Source organism: Rhinopithecus roxellana, chromosome 20 (assembly GCF_007565055.1).
Source record: "Rhinopithecus roxellana isolate Shanxi Qingling chromosome 20, ASM756505v1, whole genome shotgun sequence".
Taxonomy (NCBI): domain Eukaryota; kingdom Metazoa; phylum Chordata; class Mammalia; order Primates; family Cercopithecidae; genus Rhinopithecus; species Rhinopithecus roxellana.
The window spans coordinates 69,427,667-69,444,245 of NC_044568.1; the positions used below are offsets into that span (position 1 = coordinate 69,427,667).

At 40.9% G+C, this 16,579-nt stretch overlaps 1 protein-coding gene across 2 annotated transcripts in view; it reads left to right on the forward strand.

Moving 5' to 3' along the window:
* CREBBP (CREB binding protein) overlaps positions 1–16,579 on the forward strand; it is a 162,457-nt gene that overhangs the window by 32,566 nt on the left and 113,312 nt on the right. The gene's annotated exons all lie outside the window — the stretch shown is intronic.

The following is a 16,579-nucleotide window of genomic DNA, read 5'->3' on the forward strand; positions in this document are numbered from 1 at the left end:
GGGAGAGGCGCGGGCATTCGGGTCCCAGAGGAAACCCTAGTGCAGTGGTGCTTGAAGTGGGGTCCCCCAGACCAGCAGCAGCAGCAGCAGCATCCCCTAGAAGCTTGTTAGAAATGCATACTTCTTTATTGACTCAGAAACTCGGGGTGGGGCCTGAGCTTTAAGAAGCCTCCAGATGGATGCTGGACGCAGTGACTCATGCCTGTGATCCCAGTACTTTGGGAGGCTGAGGTGGGTGGATAGCTCAAGTCTAGGAGTTCAAGACCAGCTTGGGCACTGTAGCGAAACCCTCTTAAGAAAAAAAAAAGGCAGCAACAGCAGCCTCCCGGTGGTTCCAAGCTCACCCACATCCCCCCAGTACACACACACACACACACACACACACACACACACACACACACACACACACACACACACAGCCGAGAGCTCTGCTAGGGTAGGAAAAGGCCTGGACTGGGATTTGCAGCTGCCTTCTAGAGTAGGAACTGAACTTGGAGAAGGGGGAAGGCATATGCCTAGATAGATGTGAGACAGCTGGAAAAGCCCAAGGCTGACAGGGAGGTGTGCAGAGAATGAATTGCCGCCTATTCCCACTGAAGTGACAAACACTGTGGATGCTCTGCAGCCAGAGGCTTCTCAGCGGCAGCAACCAGGCACGCCTTCAGGCAGTGGAATTCCGCACATCCCAGAACAGAAAATCAGTTTGGGTTGTTCTTTGGATTTGTTTAATCCCAAGTAAGAGTGAGGGAGAAATAAGAGTAGAACACAGTTTCCCCACAAGGTTGATGAGAGCGTTGGGTGATGGGTCCGAAGCCCTGTGACTGTCGGAAACAAGGAGAGGATTTTTTTTTTAACTTAAGAAATGAAGGTGGAGTAATTCTCAGTGTTTAAATTGCATTTGTCTCTTTTGAAATGTTAGTAGAGGGGAACGTGAACTTAAATTTTACTTGTACCTGGCATTTGAAGAAGAGTCTGTATGAGTGTGTCATTTAGAGTCGATTGAGAAGGAATTTCTCATGGGTTTATGGTTCCTGGAGATATGATCTGATCCTTGTTCCTCGTCCTAATTCAGTCATCACTCTACTCCTTACTACCCATTTTTAAAACTCCGTCTATTCTGGAGAGTTTTAAATCACACGAAGTCGACATAATGGTATAAAGCAGTGATTCCCAAACTTTTTTTTAATGTCAAGACTCCTGAATAATCTTAACAATTACTGAGGACCCCAAAGAGATTTCTTTAATATGTGCAGTATACCTCTCAATATTTACTGTGTTAAATAGTAAAACAGAATTTTGAAACACATTTCATTATCCGTCCAGCTCAGTGGCATCACACATCACAAAGTAACTAGAAAACTAGATCTACTGTGTTCTTGTGAGAGAATGAGAGGGAAAAGGCAAATCATGTCTTAGTATTTTATGGAAATAGTTTTGACATCATGGTTCCCCTGAAAGGGCTGGGACCCTGGACTGAACTTCAAGAGCTTTTGATAACATGTATGTAGAAGTTAGACTTTGTAGACCTAAACACAAAGCCGTTGTCACATATTAACAAATTTAACAGTAACTTCATGTCATACAGTATCCACAGAATAGCCACGTTTCCAGTGGTCTCATATGTTGTAATTTATTTTTTTTTTTGGAGATGGAGTTTCACTATTGTTGCCCAGGCTCTGGGGTGCATTGGCCCCATCTGGTCTCACTGCAGCCTCTGCCTCCTGGGTTCAAGTGATCCTTCTGCCTCAGCCTCCCGAGTAACTGGGATTACAGGCGCCTGCCACCACACCCGACTTTTTATATTTTTAGTAGAGTTGAGACCAAGCTGGTCTCGAACTCCTGACCTTAGGCAAACTGCCTGCCTCGGCCTCTCAAAGTGCTGGGATTACAGGCGTGAGCCCCTGCGCCTAGCCTGTAATTAGTTTTTACAGATTTTTACTCAAAATCTACATTTCAGTCAGTTGATATGCCTGTTAAGAATCTGTTATGTGTTGGTCTGTGGGATCCTTACAGTTTATTTATTGAAGAAACATGTTTTGGTTGTTGTCTGCTGTTTATGCTGGGGAGTGTCTTCCAGAGGCTGGACTTTGCTGATTACACCTGTAACATTTCATGCTCCTCTGTCCACCCAGGCTTTTCATTCCATCCTGGGGTTCCTTTACACAGAGTGGTCTTTCTTTCAGACAGGAACTCGTGGATGTCACTGTTTGGAAAGTGAGCCTCACTTTAGCATGCTGGAGACAGTTGTCTCTTGTTTCCTATAGGTATCTCAAAGCAGCCCACTAGAGGTGGGTAGAGTGCATTTTTTAACGATGTGTCATGGCCTTTGGGTGGAATGAAGGACCAAGTGGTGGTGGGCAGAAAGTAAGAACAAGAGACAAGTCCATTTTAACCTATTCCCTCTCTAGAACCTTATGATAGCACAGCCAACTAGATTTTAAAATGCACAGGGAAAAGGCGCTTTTTTTAAAAGATAATTTTGTTTTAAGAACTGTTACACAGGAAGTACATCCTATGAAATAATTAAAATAGTAGGAAAAAAGCAGCATCCTCCTTACAGATAAAGTTTTAAAATACATAATGAAACCGGACTACATAAATACTTTGCTGTTTTATTTGACAGTGTACCTTAGATGGCTTTCCGTGACACTGCACAGAGATTTTTTTTTTCTTAGTGATAGCAAAGTATTCCATTATATGATGCATCATAATTTATTGATCTAATCCTCTGAGGATGAACGTTTGGATTGTTTCTGACTTTTCACAAGTACAACAATGCCTGTCCACATATGTCATGGATTAGATTCTGAAAAGGAAAATTAATGGGTCACAGACTTGTTAAAAGTTTTGTTTTTAGAAAGTAAACATGCACATGATTTAACAACAGACAACCATAAAAATAATGTAAGGGTAAGAACCAAAGAGTTAATCCTTAATTCTTGAATTTTGGTTCTCCTGAATTCTCACCAAAGGCAACTATTATTTCTTATCTGTCCCGCTAGAGATGGTGTATGCATATAGAGACGTAGAGAGAGGCGTGTGGGCATGTGTGTGCTATCTCCCCAGACATAAAGAGTAGCATTACAGAACATTTTCCTGTGAGTGTAGATGTTCCCCTCCCCACCCGTGGCTTACCAATACAAGTTGGAAATTCTTCCATGCTCCGTGTAGCTGTCAGTCATTCTTCACAGGTAAAATAGGAATTCCTGATTTGGGTGTATCATAATTTAAGGACTTGTGCCATGTAGGTTGAGCATGTGGGTTATTCTCAGTGTCTTTCTGTTTTCACAGTTTTACTTTGAACACATTGTACATACATCTTTGTACAGCTGAGTGACCATATCTGCTAGATAATTTATTGGACGTGGAATTTCTGAATTAAAAGATACTGAGATTTTTAAATAAGCATAGATAATCTCTGATACTCTTCAGAAATATTGTGCAAATTACACCTTCACCAAGAGTGGGTGAGTCTCTATCCAGATCTTGACCAACACTGAATATTACCATCCTTTTACTTACTTGACATTCTGTTAAGCAAATTGTCTTCTTTATTAAGTGTGGCTTTTCATAAAGTCACTGACAGTTGTATTTTACTGATTGTTCGTAATCTTTGTCCATTTTTCTCTTGAATTGTTTGTCATTTTTTTCTCATTAATTTATATTCTGAAGTCTCTTAAAACGTGTGTTTCCCCTTTGTTATTTACCATAGTCTGTTTCACCAGGAATATGGTCACATAGGTTTACAATGTTTTTACCTAGTGTATGTTTTCAGTTTGTATAGAAACACATTTATCCATTTATTTCCTTCATGACTTTTAGGTTTTATGTCACATTTTAGAAGTACTTTTCTTATTAAAAAATTATGAAATATTTTCCTCTATTTTTCTCTTTATTACTTGACTTTTTTTTTTTTTTTTTTTTTTGGAGATAGGGTCTCAGTTTGTTGCCTGGGCTGGAGTGCAGTGGCATGATCTCGGCTCACTGCAGCGTCCGTCTCCTGGGCTCAGGTGATCCACTTGCCTGAGCCTCGCCAGTGTCTGGGACTACAGGCACGCAACACCACACCCGACTAATTTTTGTATTTTTTTTGTGGAGACAGGGTTTCGCCATGTTGCCCAGGCTGGTCCTGAACTCCTGAGCTCAAGCAATCTACCCACCTTGGCCTCCCAAAGTGCTGGGATTACAGGCCTGAGCCACCGTGCCTGGCCTCCTTGAATCTTTAACTCAACTTGTTTTGGCATAAGGAGTGAGACAGAGATCCAGCAGTATATATTTTTTCATGTTACAATCATCTTAGTACCATTTATTTAGATATCGATAATCCATCTTTTCTCCCACTTACAACGATGTGCTATTTTTGGTATATACCTTATTTTTTCAGATATGTAGGATTTGGGTCTTATTTCTGAGCTCTTTTCTTTAGTTCCATTGATCTTTGCTTGTTGCTGTGCCAGATATGTATTAACTTAGCTGTGTGATGAATTTTAGTATATGACCACACTAGTTATTTCTCACACAAGTGGTTCTCAACTCTGTCTATACTTTATCAGATTTATCTGGAGAGCTTTTAAACATATGATGCCTGAACCCCACTGCAGAGCAATTAGTTAGAATCTGGAGGATATGATAGAAGCATTCATATAGTGTGTAGTTCCTCAGATGATTTTTATGGCAGCCAGGGTTGAGAACCCCATTGTGTTAGATAAATTTAGGACTTTTTTTTTTCAAATTTTAAAAACAAAAAATCTTTGGGATTTTGAATTTAGAAGAATCAGTGCAACTTTATAAGTCATTTTAGGAGGGATGTGACATTTTAACAGTTCTGTGACTTTCTGAGTCGTCTTATACATGCGAATTATCTTTTCTGGGGGTCTTATGTTGCTTGAAAGCATAGTGTGGTTTTCTTTGTCTGTGTAATCTTTCTCACTAAGTTTATTTCTGGAGGCATGGGGTTTTTGTTGCTGTTGGTGATGAGTTATATTTCATTATCTAACTGGCTATTTTTATATAGGAAAGATGTTATGCATATGCTACTCTGGTAATCTGGCTGCTTTGTGGGATTATCTTAATTATTCTAATATGCTTTCAGGAGATTCTCTTGGATTTTCCAAGGAGATAGTCATCTTTTGCATTATTGATACTCTTGTTTTCTCCTTGCCAATATTTTTACCAGTGTTTATGCTCTTAGGCATCACTGTCTCGTATCCTACTTAAATGGAGGTGTATCTAGTGTTTTATTATTAAGAATAATGTGAGCTTTGGTTTGCAGTCAGTAGTATATTTCTTTTAAAGTTGGGGCATAATCTGTTCCTCATAAAATAAATGATAAAATCTAAATGTTAGGTTTTATCAGATTTCTTTTTGATACCTACCTATGTTGATAACCCTGTGATTTTTCACTTTCCGTTTATTTATGTGACAGATCATCTGTGTAGGTTTTATAATATCAAATTGAACCATCTCTGTAATTTTAAAATCAAAAGTTAATGTATTGCTGAGTTTTAATTGCTAGTGTTTCATTTAGAATTTTGTTTCTCATTTATAAGTGATGAAATTGATCCATAGTTCTTTTTGTGCTTTGTCAATTTTTATATCAGTGTTATGTTAACTTGGTCAAAAAGAGTTTGAAAGTCTTTCATATTTATTCTCTGAAGCAGTTTAAATTAATTTGGACTTATCTATTCCATGAAGAATTGAGACTTCACCCTTACAGTAATGTGGGTCTGAAGCCTTTTTTTTTTCTAGGAAGTGACTGAAGATCTTTGACAACAGTGCTGGCCGTGGTGGCTCACACCTGCAATTCCAACACTTTGGGAGGCTGAGGTGGGAGGATTGCTTGAGCCCAGGAGTTCAAGACCATCCTGGTAACATAGGGAGACCCTGTCTTTAAAAAAATTTTTTTAATTTGCCGGTCATGGTGGCACATGTCTGTGATCTCAGCTACTCAGGAGGCTGAAGCAGGTGGATCGCTTGAGCCCAAGAGTGCAAAGCTGCAGTGGACCAGAATCGTACCACTATACTCAGGCATACCAACAGAGTGAGACTCTGACTCAAAAAAAAAAAAAAAAAACTTTGACAACAACTTTATCGCTATTTTCTGTAAATATTGGCATTGGCTCTTTTAGGCTTTTAGTAGTCTCTTAGGTCAATATAGTTTCTGTGTAGTAAAGTCTAAATTTGCTTTGATTTTGAGAAAAACTAAAAGATACTTAACTTTTAATCTTTGTTTTTTTAAAAAAAATAGGAGGTAGGCAAGTCCCATGTTACAGATTAAGAAGTGGAGGCCGCCAGTGAGTGGCAGAACCAGGCTATTTTTTTTTTGCATCCACACGGTCTGGCCGGGGGACTGCTAACACTAACGCAGTGCCGTCTGTTCTTTTGTGAGGTTTGCAGTTTCTGTTTTAGTAGAAAATTCTTTTCATCTAGTCTTTAAAATTTGTTAACTTAAAGCTGTGCAAAAATGTGTGCAGTTCTTTGTCATTGTTGATGTTTGTGATTATTTCTCCTTTTCTCATTCCTAATTTTTTTTTTTTTTTTTTTTTTTTTTTTTTTTTTTTTTTTTTGAGATGGAGTTTCGCTCTTTTTGCCCAGGCTGGAGTGCAGTGGCGTGATCTCGGCTCACTGCAGTCTCCGCCTCCCAGCTTCAAGTGAATCTTCTGTCTCGGCCTCCTGAGTAGCTGGGATTACAGGCGCCTGTCACCACGCCCGGCTAATTTTTTGTATTTTTAGTAGAGGCGGGGTTTCACCACGTTGGCCAGGCTGGTTTTGAACTCCTGACCTCAGGTGATCTGCCCACGTCAGCCTCCCAAAGTGCTGGGATTACAGGCCTGAGCCACCGCGCCCGGCCATCTCATTTCTAATTTTATGTGACTCTTAAAATATTTACAATAGGAGAAACACGACCCGTGTTGACAACATGGCAATGTTAACAATACATGATATTACTGTTTTTTTCTTTTTTTTTTGAGACGGAGTCTCGCTCTGTCGCCCAGGCTGGAGTGCAGTGGCCAGATCTCAGCTCACTGCAAGCTCCGCCTCCCGGGTTCACGCCATTCTCCTGCCTCAGCCTCCTGAGTAGCTGGGACTACAGGCGCCCGCCACCACGCTCGGCTAGTTTTTTGAATTTTTTTAGTAGAGACGGGGTTTCACTGTGTTAGCCAGGATGGTCTCGATCTCCTGACCTCGTGATCCGCCCATCTCGGCCTCCCAAAGTGCTGGGATTACAGGCTTGAGCCACCGCGCCCAGCCTGTTTTTTTCTTTTGCTTACTATTGTGATAGAAGGCATGATAAGACTTTTTTAAAGAAAAAAACAAAATAAAACAATTGCTCTATTTCGACAGTAGCCAAACTTAACATGTAGTCTTACGAGGGGAGCATGTGCTCGTTTTCTACTAAGAATAACTCATACACGGCCGGGCGCGGTGGCTCAAGCCTGTAATCCCAGCACTTTGGGAGGCCGAGACGGGCGGATCACAAGGTCAGGAGATCGAGACCATCCTGGCTAACACGGTGAAACCCCGTCTCTACTAAAAAAAATACAAAAAACTAGCCGGGCGAGGTGGCGGGCGCCTGTAGTCCCAGCTACTCGGGAGGCTGAGGCAGGAGAATGGCGTGAACCCGGGAGGCGGAGCTTGCAGTGAGCTGAGATCCGGCCACTGCACTCCAGCCCCGGCGACAGAGTGAGACTCCGTCTCAAAAAAAAAAAAAAAAAACAAAAAAAAAACAAAAAAAAAAAAAAAAAGAATAACTCATACACTTGTCCTCTAGAAAGAAAGGAAAAAAGATCAGTTTAGGTGGGATTTAGAAGCCGTACAGACACTCTCTCTCCTGGCTACAGGTGTTGAGAGATGTTGCTCGGCACAGAGATGACAGAAGGAAGTCAGAAGCTGGTAGAAAGAGGAAGGTATAATTTCGGGTCAAGGGGTCCGGAGGCATTCTAATTTTACGGTTAATAAGAATTTGCTTTTGTGACCTTAGAAATCTTTTAAGTACTTTCTTTTAACTAACAAATCTGAAATGTGTTCAAAATAGTTTGTATGGTAATCCATCTTCACAGGGGGTCAGATTAGGGCTTATTTTTTGAATAAAGTTTTTGGAATATTCGTCTTTTTTAGAAAGTGGTCAGAAAACACAGGGCTTGATTTTTGACTAGAGGTATTCCTGGAGTAAAGGTTTTAAATTAGATCAGCTCCCAGGACTCAGTCAGCCATCATTATGGTCAGATACTGTAAAGCAGTGGTTCGCAAACTTTGAACATTCAGCAGAGTCACTGCAGGCTTGTCAAGACAGATTTCTGCCTCCAACTTTCTAAGTTTCTGATTCAGCAGATTTTGGCTGGGACCTGAGAATTTACATTTCTAACCAGCTCACAGGTGACCCTAATTGTGGCGGTCAGGGACCACACTCTGAGAATCTGTGCTCTAAAGGAATAGATTAGCAGAATATAGTCAGTAAAGAATTAGTAGAACCAAGTTGACTAAGAAATGACTAATCTACCTTCTCTGTTTTGGGTAGATTATTGGAAATCTCTAATTTTATTTATTTATTTTGAGACAGGGCCTCACTGTCACCCAGGTTAGAGTGCAGTGGCATTATCATGGCTCCCTGCAGCCTCGAACTCCTGGGCTCAAGCAGTGCTCCAGCCTCAGCCTCCTAAGTAGCTGGTACTACAGGTGTGCACCATCATGCCTGGCCAATTTTTTTTGATTTTTTTTTTTTTTTAAATAGATTCTCGGCTGGGCGCGGTGGCTCAAGCTTGTAATCCCAGCACTTTGGGAGGCCGAGGCGGGTGGATCACGAGGTCAGGAGATCGAGACCATCCTGGCTAACATGGTGAAACCCCGTCTCTACTAAAAATACAAAAAACTAGCTGGGTGTGGTGGCGGGCGCCAGTAGTCTGAGCTACTCTGGAGGCTGAGGCAGGAGAATGGCGTAAACCCAGGAGGCAGAGCTTGCAGTGAGCCTCTCCAGCCTGGGTGAAAGAACGAGAGTCTGTCTCAAAAAAAAAAATTGATTATCTTATATACACCTTTATTTGTACTGAAAATTGTAAGAAGAGCACAGTTTCCTCTTATTGCAACCCAAATTTTTGTTAGTATTACACTCTAGCCAAACTACCCGATGCTTTCTTTACCCACAAATGACTTTGCTTCAAATTCTCGATGTTGGGTTTCATCTCACTGACTTTGGGCTTCTAAACACATGGGGATACTTACGTCCTCTTGGCTTCTTTGAGTCAAACAGTAGAGCTGAAGTATACTGAAGTTACTCAGATACGTTCAAACTACACAGACCCGGCCGGGCGCGGTGGCTCAAGCCTGTAATCCCAGCACTTTGGGAGGCCGAGGCGGACGGATCACGAGGTCAGGAGATCGAGACCATCCTGGCTAACACGGTGAAACCCCGTCTCTACTAAAAAATACAAAAAAATTAGCCGGGCGAGGTGGCGGGCGCCTGTAGTCCCAGCTACTCGGGAGGCTGAGGCAGGAGAATGGCGTGAACCCGGGAGGCGGAGCTTGCAGTGAGCTGAGATCTGGCCACAGCACTCCAGCCTGGGCGGCAGAGCGAGACTCCGTCTCAAAAAAAAAAAAAAAAAAAACTACACAGACCCATTATACGTCACTAGCATCATGGTAGAAAGAAAAAGATACAAGAAAAATACATCCCAGAACTCATCAAAATTTTTGGTATATAGTGTGTTGTAGCATAGAGTAGCTTTCTCAACCTGCTAAATAAAATTACCAGCAAGAAAAAAAAGTACAAGAATAAGGTTTATGGCTGAAGTGGCTCAGTGTTGTAATTCCCTATTCTAGCACTCTCAAAAGTACTCCATCTGTTAACACATGCAGAAACTGCAGCAACATCTGAAATGTCCACTTCTTGATTCATTCTGAACTCCCTTAAGCCCAGTGTTTGTTAGTTCTCTTTCAAGCCTAGGAACTCTGCCAAGTAACAGGTGTCTCAATTTTGCCATCCTTTCTTTTTGCATAGACAGCAGTGTTCTTCATCTTCTCCTGTCAAGCAAGTCGTGTCTGATTTCCCTGAGGATCATTGCTCCAGTATACTGTTGTTGGGGTGAGCCTTCTGGTAGAGGGGAAGAGAATTTGGTACTAGGGTTGATAGTCAAGTTACTAAGGTTCTTCATCAACGTCTCAGAGTCTGGCTAATTTTTGTGTTTTTAGTAGAGACGGGGTTTCACCATGTTGGCCAGGCTGGTCTTGAACTCCTGACCTCAGGTGATCCGCCTGCCTCGGCCTCCCAAAGTGCTAGGGTTACAGATGTGAGCCACCTCACCTGGCCTTACGAATTTCTTTTTTAAACTTTTTAATTAAATAAGATTGCTTATGTATATTAAATGGATTGACACACACATAGTACTTAGTATACTTACTGCAGCAGCAGTAGTAATAGCAGCAGCTCAGACTGCCTTCTGCAGATGTAGTGGCTAATTGCTTTCAAGCTTGGCGTGGGCTCTGAAATAGGCTGCCTCAGTTCACATCCAGGCTTCACTAATTATTAACTATGGGAAACTTGTTTAATTTCTCTGGGTTTTAGTTTTTTTGGCTTTTTTTTTTTTGAGACGGAGTCTTGCTCTGTCACCCAGGCTGGAGTGCAGTGGCGCAATCTCGGCTCACTGCAAGCTCCGCCTCTCGGGTTCACGCCATTCTCCTGCCTCAACCTCCCGAGTAGCTGGGACTACAGGCACCTGCCACCATGCCCGGCTAATTTTTTGTGTTTTTAGTAGAGATGGGGTTTCACCGTGTTAGCCAAGATGGTCTCGATCTCCTGACCTCATGATCCGCCCACCTCGGCCTCCCAAAGTGCTGGGATTACAGGCGTGAGCCACCGCGCCTGGCTTTTTGGCTTTTAAATGAGGATAATAGTAGCTGCCATTGAGAATTGTTCTATCAGTTAAAAATAGATAATAATCTCTATCTTACAGAATTGCGTGCCAATTAAATGAGATGATGTATGTAACATTCTTAGTATATGCATAGGTTTACTGAAAACCTTCCAGAGAATATCGAGTAGTGAACTGGTGAGGTGCTTGCCACATAAAATATTTGAGATAGCCACAAAACATTTGAAGTGATAATGAGACTGCTTTTCAAATGTTTTCTGACAACATTTTTTGGTAGTAAAAATAGCTGTTGAGCTTGGTGGCTCATTCCTGTGATCCAGCTACTTGGGAGGCAGAGGTGGAATTACTGCTTTAGGCCAGGAATTTGACACCAGCTCGGGCAACAGATCAAAATCCTGTATCAAGTTTTAAAAAGTTGATGTTTGTTACACAAAATTAGCCCAGAAATGTCTAGAAAAGAAAATCTTGCCTATAAGCCTATCACCCAGTCATACTTAGCACTAAAGAAAATATACTCCTGGTGTTTTCTCTACCAGTCTTTTATCTATAATCATGTATCTTTTTTAAAGTCAAATTGGAGTAGTATTTCCAGTTAACTTTGTGGCTGATTATTTTCTGTAACACAAACTGAATGAATGTTTGGCATGATAACAACAGTAAAGATTTTTATTTGACGTATCTCCCAGGTGACCATCTTGAAGAGTAACTTAGACATGCGACACTTAATGATGGGGGTGAAATGCATCCTTAAGTGATTATGTTATTGTAGGAACATTATAGAGTAGTTACACAAACCTTGATGGCATAGCCTATTACACACCTAGGCTATATAGTATACCCTGTTGCTCCTAGACTCTAAATCTGTACATCATGTTACTGTAATGAATACTGTGGACAGTTGTAACACAGTGCTACAATGCTAAGTATTTATAAACCTAAACATTTCTATACATAGAAATGGTATAGTAAAAAATACTGTGTAAAAGATTTAAAATAGTACACATGACCAGGCGCTCAGTTCCATGCCTGCAATGCCAGCACTTCAGGAGGTTGAGGCAGGAGGATCACTTGAGCCTGTGAGTTGGAGACCAGCCTGGGCAGCATAGATCCTGGTGTGTGTGGCATGGGTGGGCGGGTGTGTGTGGAAAACACACCTGTATAAGGCGTGTTTACTATGAAAGGTGTTTGCAGGACTGGAAGTTGCTGTGGATGAGTGAATGAGTGGTGAGTGAATGTGACAGCCAAGAATATTGCTGAACACTGCTATAGGCTTTATGAACACTATACACTTAGGCCACACTCTTTTTATTTATTTTTTTTAATTTCAGTAATAAATTAACCTTGGCTTACTATAACTTTTCACTTTATAAACTTCAGCTTTTTAAAAACTTTTTTATCCTTTTGTGTTAACACTTAGCTTAAAACACAAACGCACTGTACCGCTATACAAAAGTATTTGTGCTTATTCTATAAGCTTTTTTCTATTTTAATTTTTTTTTTCTATTTTAATTTTCTATTTTTAAAGTTTTTATTTTTATTTTTATTTTTTTTGAGACAGAGTCTCGCTCTGTTTACTGGGCTGGAGTGCAGTGGTGCAATCTCCGCTCACTGCATCCTCCGCCTCCCGGGTTCAAGCAATTCTTCTGCCTCAGCCTCCCGAGTAGCTGGGATTACAGGCGCATGCTGCCACGCCCACCTGATTTTTTGTGTTTTAGTAGAAACAAGGTTTTACCTTGTTTCCCAGGCTGGTTGCAAACTCCTGAGCTCAGGCAATGCGCCCGCCTTGGCCTCTCAAAGTGTTGGGATTACAGGCGTGAGCCACTGCGCCCAGCCAATTCTTTAATTTTTTAAACTTTTTTGTTAAAAACTAAAACATAACTGTCCACACACACACACACACACACACACACACACACACACACACACACTAGCCTAGGCCTCTACAAGGTCAGGATCATGACCTCCACATCTTGTCCCACTGGAAGGTCTTCAGAAGCAGTAACATGTATGAAGACTGTCATCTCCTATAATGACAATGCTGCCTTCTGGAATACCTCCTGAAGGACCTGCCTTGGGGCCATTTTACAGTTATGAAAAAGTAGAAGGATTATACTCTAATAAGTGTAGTAAATACATAAACCATTAACATAGTCATTTATTATCATTATCAAGTATTATGTACTATACATAATTGAGCCATGCTTTTATACAGCTGGTAGTGCATAGATTTGTTTACACCAGCATCTTCACAGACACCTGAGTAATGCCTTATGCTTTGACAGTTTCAACAGCTACTACATCACTAAGCCATTGGAATTTTTCAGTTCCATGATAATCTTATGGGACCACTGTATATGAGGTCTGTAGTTGTCTGAAATGTTGTTATGCAGTACATGACTGTACTTTTGTATGAAAAACCATTATCTTCGTTACTTTATCAACTAAAAGTAGCTATTAAGATCTGGAGTTAAAGACCTATGTATATTTTTAAAATATTTTTATTCTTTTATTATTTTTGGAGTTGTAATTTACATAGCATGAAATACACAGATCTTATATTTGTCAAAACCCTTTACCCATGTAGCCCACACCCCTATCAAGATTCAGGACATTTCTCTTAGCCCAGAAAGTTCCTTTGTATGCCTCCGTTTTTCTGTCCCCACTCATTCCCGCACAATTACTGCTAATTTCTTTTTTTTTTTTTTCTTTTTCTTTTTTTTTTTTTTTTTGAGGCTGAGTCTCACTCTGTCACCCAGGCTGGAGTGCAGTAGCACGATCTTGGCTCACTGCAACCTCCACCTCCCGGGTTCAAGCAATTCTCCTACCTCAGCCTCCAGAGTAGCTGGGACTACAGGTTTGCACCACCATGCCCACCTAGATTTTGTCTTTTTAGTAGAGACAGGGTTTCATCACGTTGCCCAGGCTGGTGTTGAACTCCTGACCTAGTGATCCGCCACCTCAGCCTCCCAAAGTGTTGGGATTACAGGCATGAGCCACTGCGCCCGGCTGCTAATTTCTTTAACCATGAATTGCTTTGCCTGTTCTCAGACTTCATATAATGGAATCATGTAGTACGGTGACTTAACAGTATGTGCTTTTTTTATAAGGCTTCTTTTGCTCACAACTTGTTTTCTGAGATTCATCCATGTTGTTGGCATGAACTAGTTATTTTTTATTGCTAAATGGTATTCTATTTTGTGACTATAGCATAATTTGCATGTCCATTCTCCCATTAATGGACGTTGGGGTGGTTTCCAGTTTGAAGCTATTAAGAATAAATCTGCTGGGCGCGGTGGCTCACGCTTGTAATCCCAGCACTTTGGGAGACCAAGGTGGGCGGATCACGCAGTCAAGAGATCAAGACCATTCTGTCTAACACGGTGAAACCCCCATCTCTACTAAAAAACAAAAAATTAGCTGGGCTTGGTGGCAGGTGCCTGTGGTCCCGGCCACTCAGGAGGCTGAGGCAGGAGAATGGCGTGAATCCGGGAGGTGGAGCTTACAGTGAGCCGAGATCGCGCCACTGCACTCCAGCCTGGGTGACAGAGCAAGACTCCGTCTCAAATTCAATCAATCAGTCAATCAATCAATCAATCAATCTTCTGTGGACATTTTTGTGCAACTTTTTTTGTGGGCATAGAAGTTTTCATTTCTTTTAGATAAATAACTAGGAATGAAATTGACTGTATAAGGAGACGTCTGTTTCTGGACTTTGTAGTCTAAGAGCAAACTATAGCCCACAGGCCACATCCAGCCCCATGACCTGTTTTTATATGGCGTGCCATGTAAGAGTGGGTTTTACAGTTTTTAAGGATTGTTTAAAAAGAAAACAATCTGGAATGGAAACCATAGGTCATCTGCAAAGACTAAATTATTTATTAACTGGTGACCCTTCACAGAAAAAAAAATCCCTGTACCTCAGTTCTAGTCTATTCAATTGATCAATTTTTCTATTCATTAAGTTTGTTTTTAAGAAAAGCTTTTAAAAATTTAATTTTTTTTAGAGTAGTTTGGGCTTCACAATGAAATGAAGGTACAGAGATTTTCCATCTATCCCCTGTTCTCCTAGTTCATAGTCTTCTCCATTATCAACATCTTCCCCAACTCCCCTGTCTAGAACGGTACAGTTGTCACAATCAATAAACTGGTATTGATACATCATGATCAACCCAAAGTCTGTAATTTACATTAGGGTTCACTCTTGGTGGTGTACATTCTGTGGACTTGGACAAATGTATAATGATGTGCATCATTATAGTGTCATGCAGAGTGTTTTAACTGCCCTAAACGTCCTCTGTATTTCACCTCTTCATCCCTCTCTCCTCCCCCGAAACCCTGGCAACCACTGATTGTCTCCATAGTTTTGCCTTTTTGTAAAGTTACCGTCATACAGTGTGTAGCCTTTTCTGATTGGCCTCATTCATTTAATAATAGTATTTAAGGTTCTTTTGGTTCTTTTCATGGCAATTATCCCTTTACCTACTGAAAGACTTCATGGTTGCTGCCATAAACATCCATGTGCAGTTTTTTGTCTGGACGTAAGTTTTTACCTGTTTTGGGTAGATGCCAGTGAGCACAATTGCTGGATCATATTGTAAGAGTATGCTTAGTTTTATGAGAAACTGCAAAAATGTCTTCCAAAGTGTCTGTATCATTTTGCATTCCCACCAGTGAAGAATGAGAGTTCCTGTTGCACTACATCCTCGCCGGCATTTGGTGTTGACAGTGTTCTGGATTTGGCTATTCTAATAGGCAAATAGTGGTATCTCATTGTTTTAATTTGCATTTCTCTGGTAAGCTGTGGATCATCTTTTCATATATACATTTGCCGTCTGTGTATCTTCTTTGATGAGGTGTGCGTTAAGGTCTTTGGCCCATTTTTAAACCAGGTTGTTATTGTTGAGTTTTGAGAGTTCTTTATATATTTTTGCAAATAGATCTTTATCAGATGTGTCTCTGGCACATATTTTCTCCCAGTCTGTGGCTTGTCTTCTCATTCTCTTGACATTATCTTTGAAGGGGCAGTTTCAATTTTAATGAAGTCCATTTTATCAATCATTTCTTTTATAGATGAAGCTTTCATAGATGTACTTTAGTTTTACAGTAAGTATTAAAGTCAGGTTGCTTAGTTTCTCATTTTCATTTCTGTTTGATTCCTAGATTTTAGATAATTATTTATTGCTAGTGTGGAGAAGTATAATAAATTTTTCTGTATTAATGTTGTATCTTGTAATCCTTCTGAACTCACTTATTAATTCTATAAGATGTCTTAGAATTTTCTGGGACATGTCTGAGAATAAAAATAACTTGTTTCTTCCTTTTTCATCTGTATGCATTTTATTCATTTTTCTGGCTTTAATGTTCTGCCTAGGACCTCTAGTACAATGTTTTGTTTGTTTGTTTTGGGTTTCTTTTGAGATGGAGTCTCACTCTGTAGCCCAAGCTGAAGTGCAGTGGCGCTATCTCGACTCACTGCAACCTCCACCTCTGGGGCTCAAGCGATTCTTGTGCCTCAGCCTCCTGAGTAACTGGGACTACAGGCGTGCACCACCACACCCAGCTAATTTTGTATTTTTAGTAGAGACGGGGTTTCACCATGTTGGTCAGGCTGGTGTCGAACTCCTGACCTCAGGTGGTCCGCCCACCTCGGCCTCCCAAAGTGCTGGGAGTGTAGAATGCAAGCCACTGTGCCCCGCCAGTACAATGTTTAATAC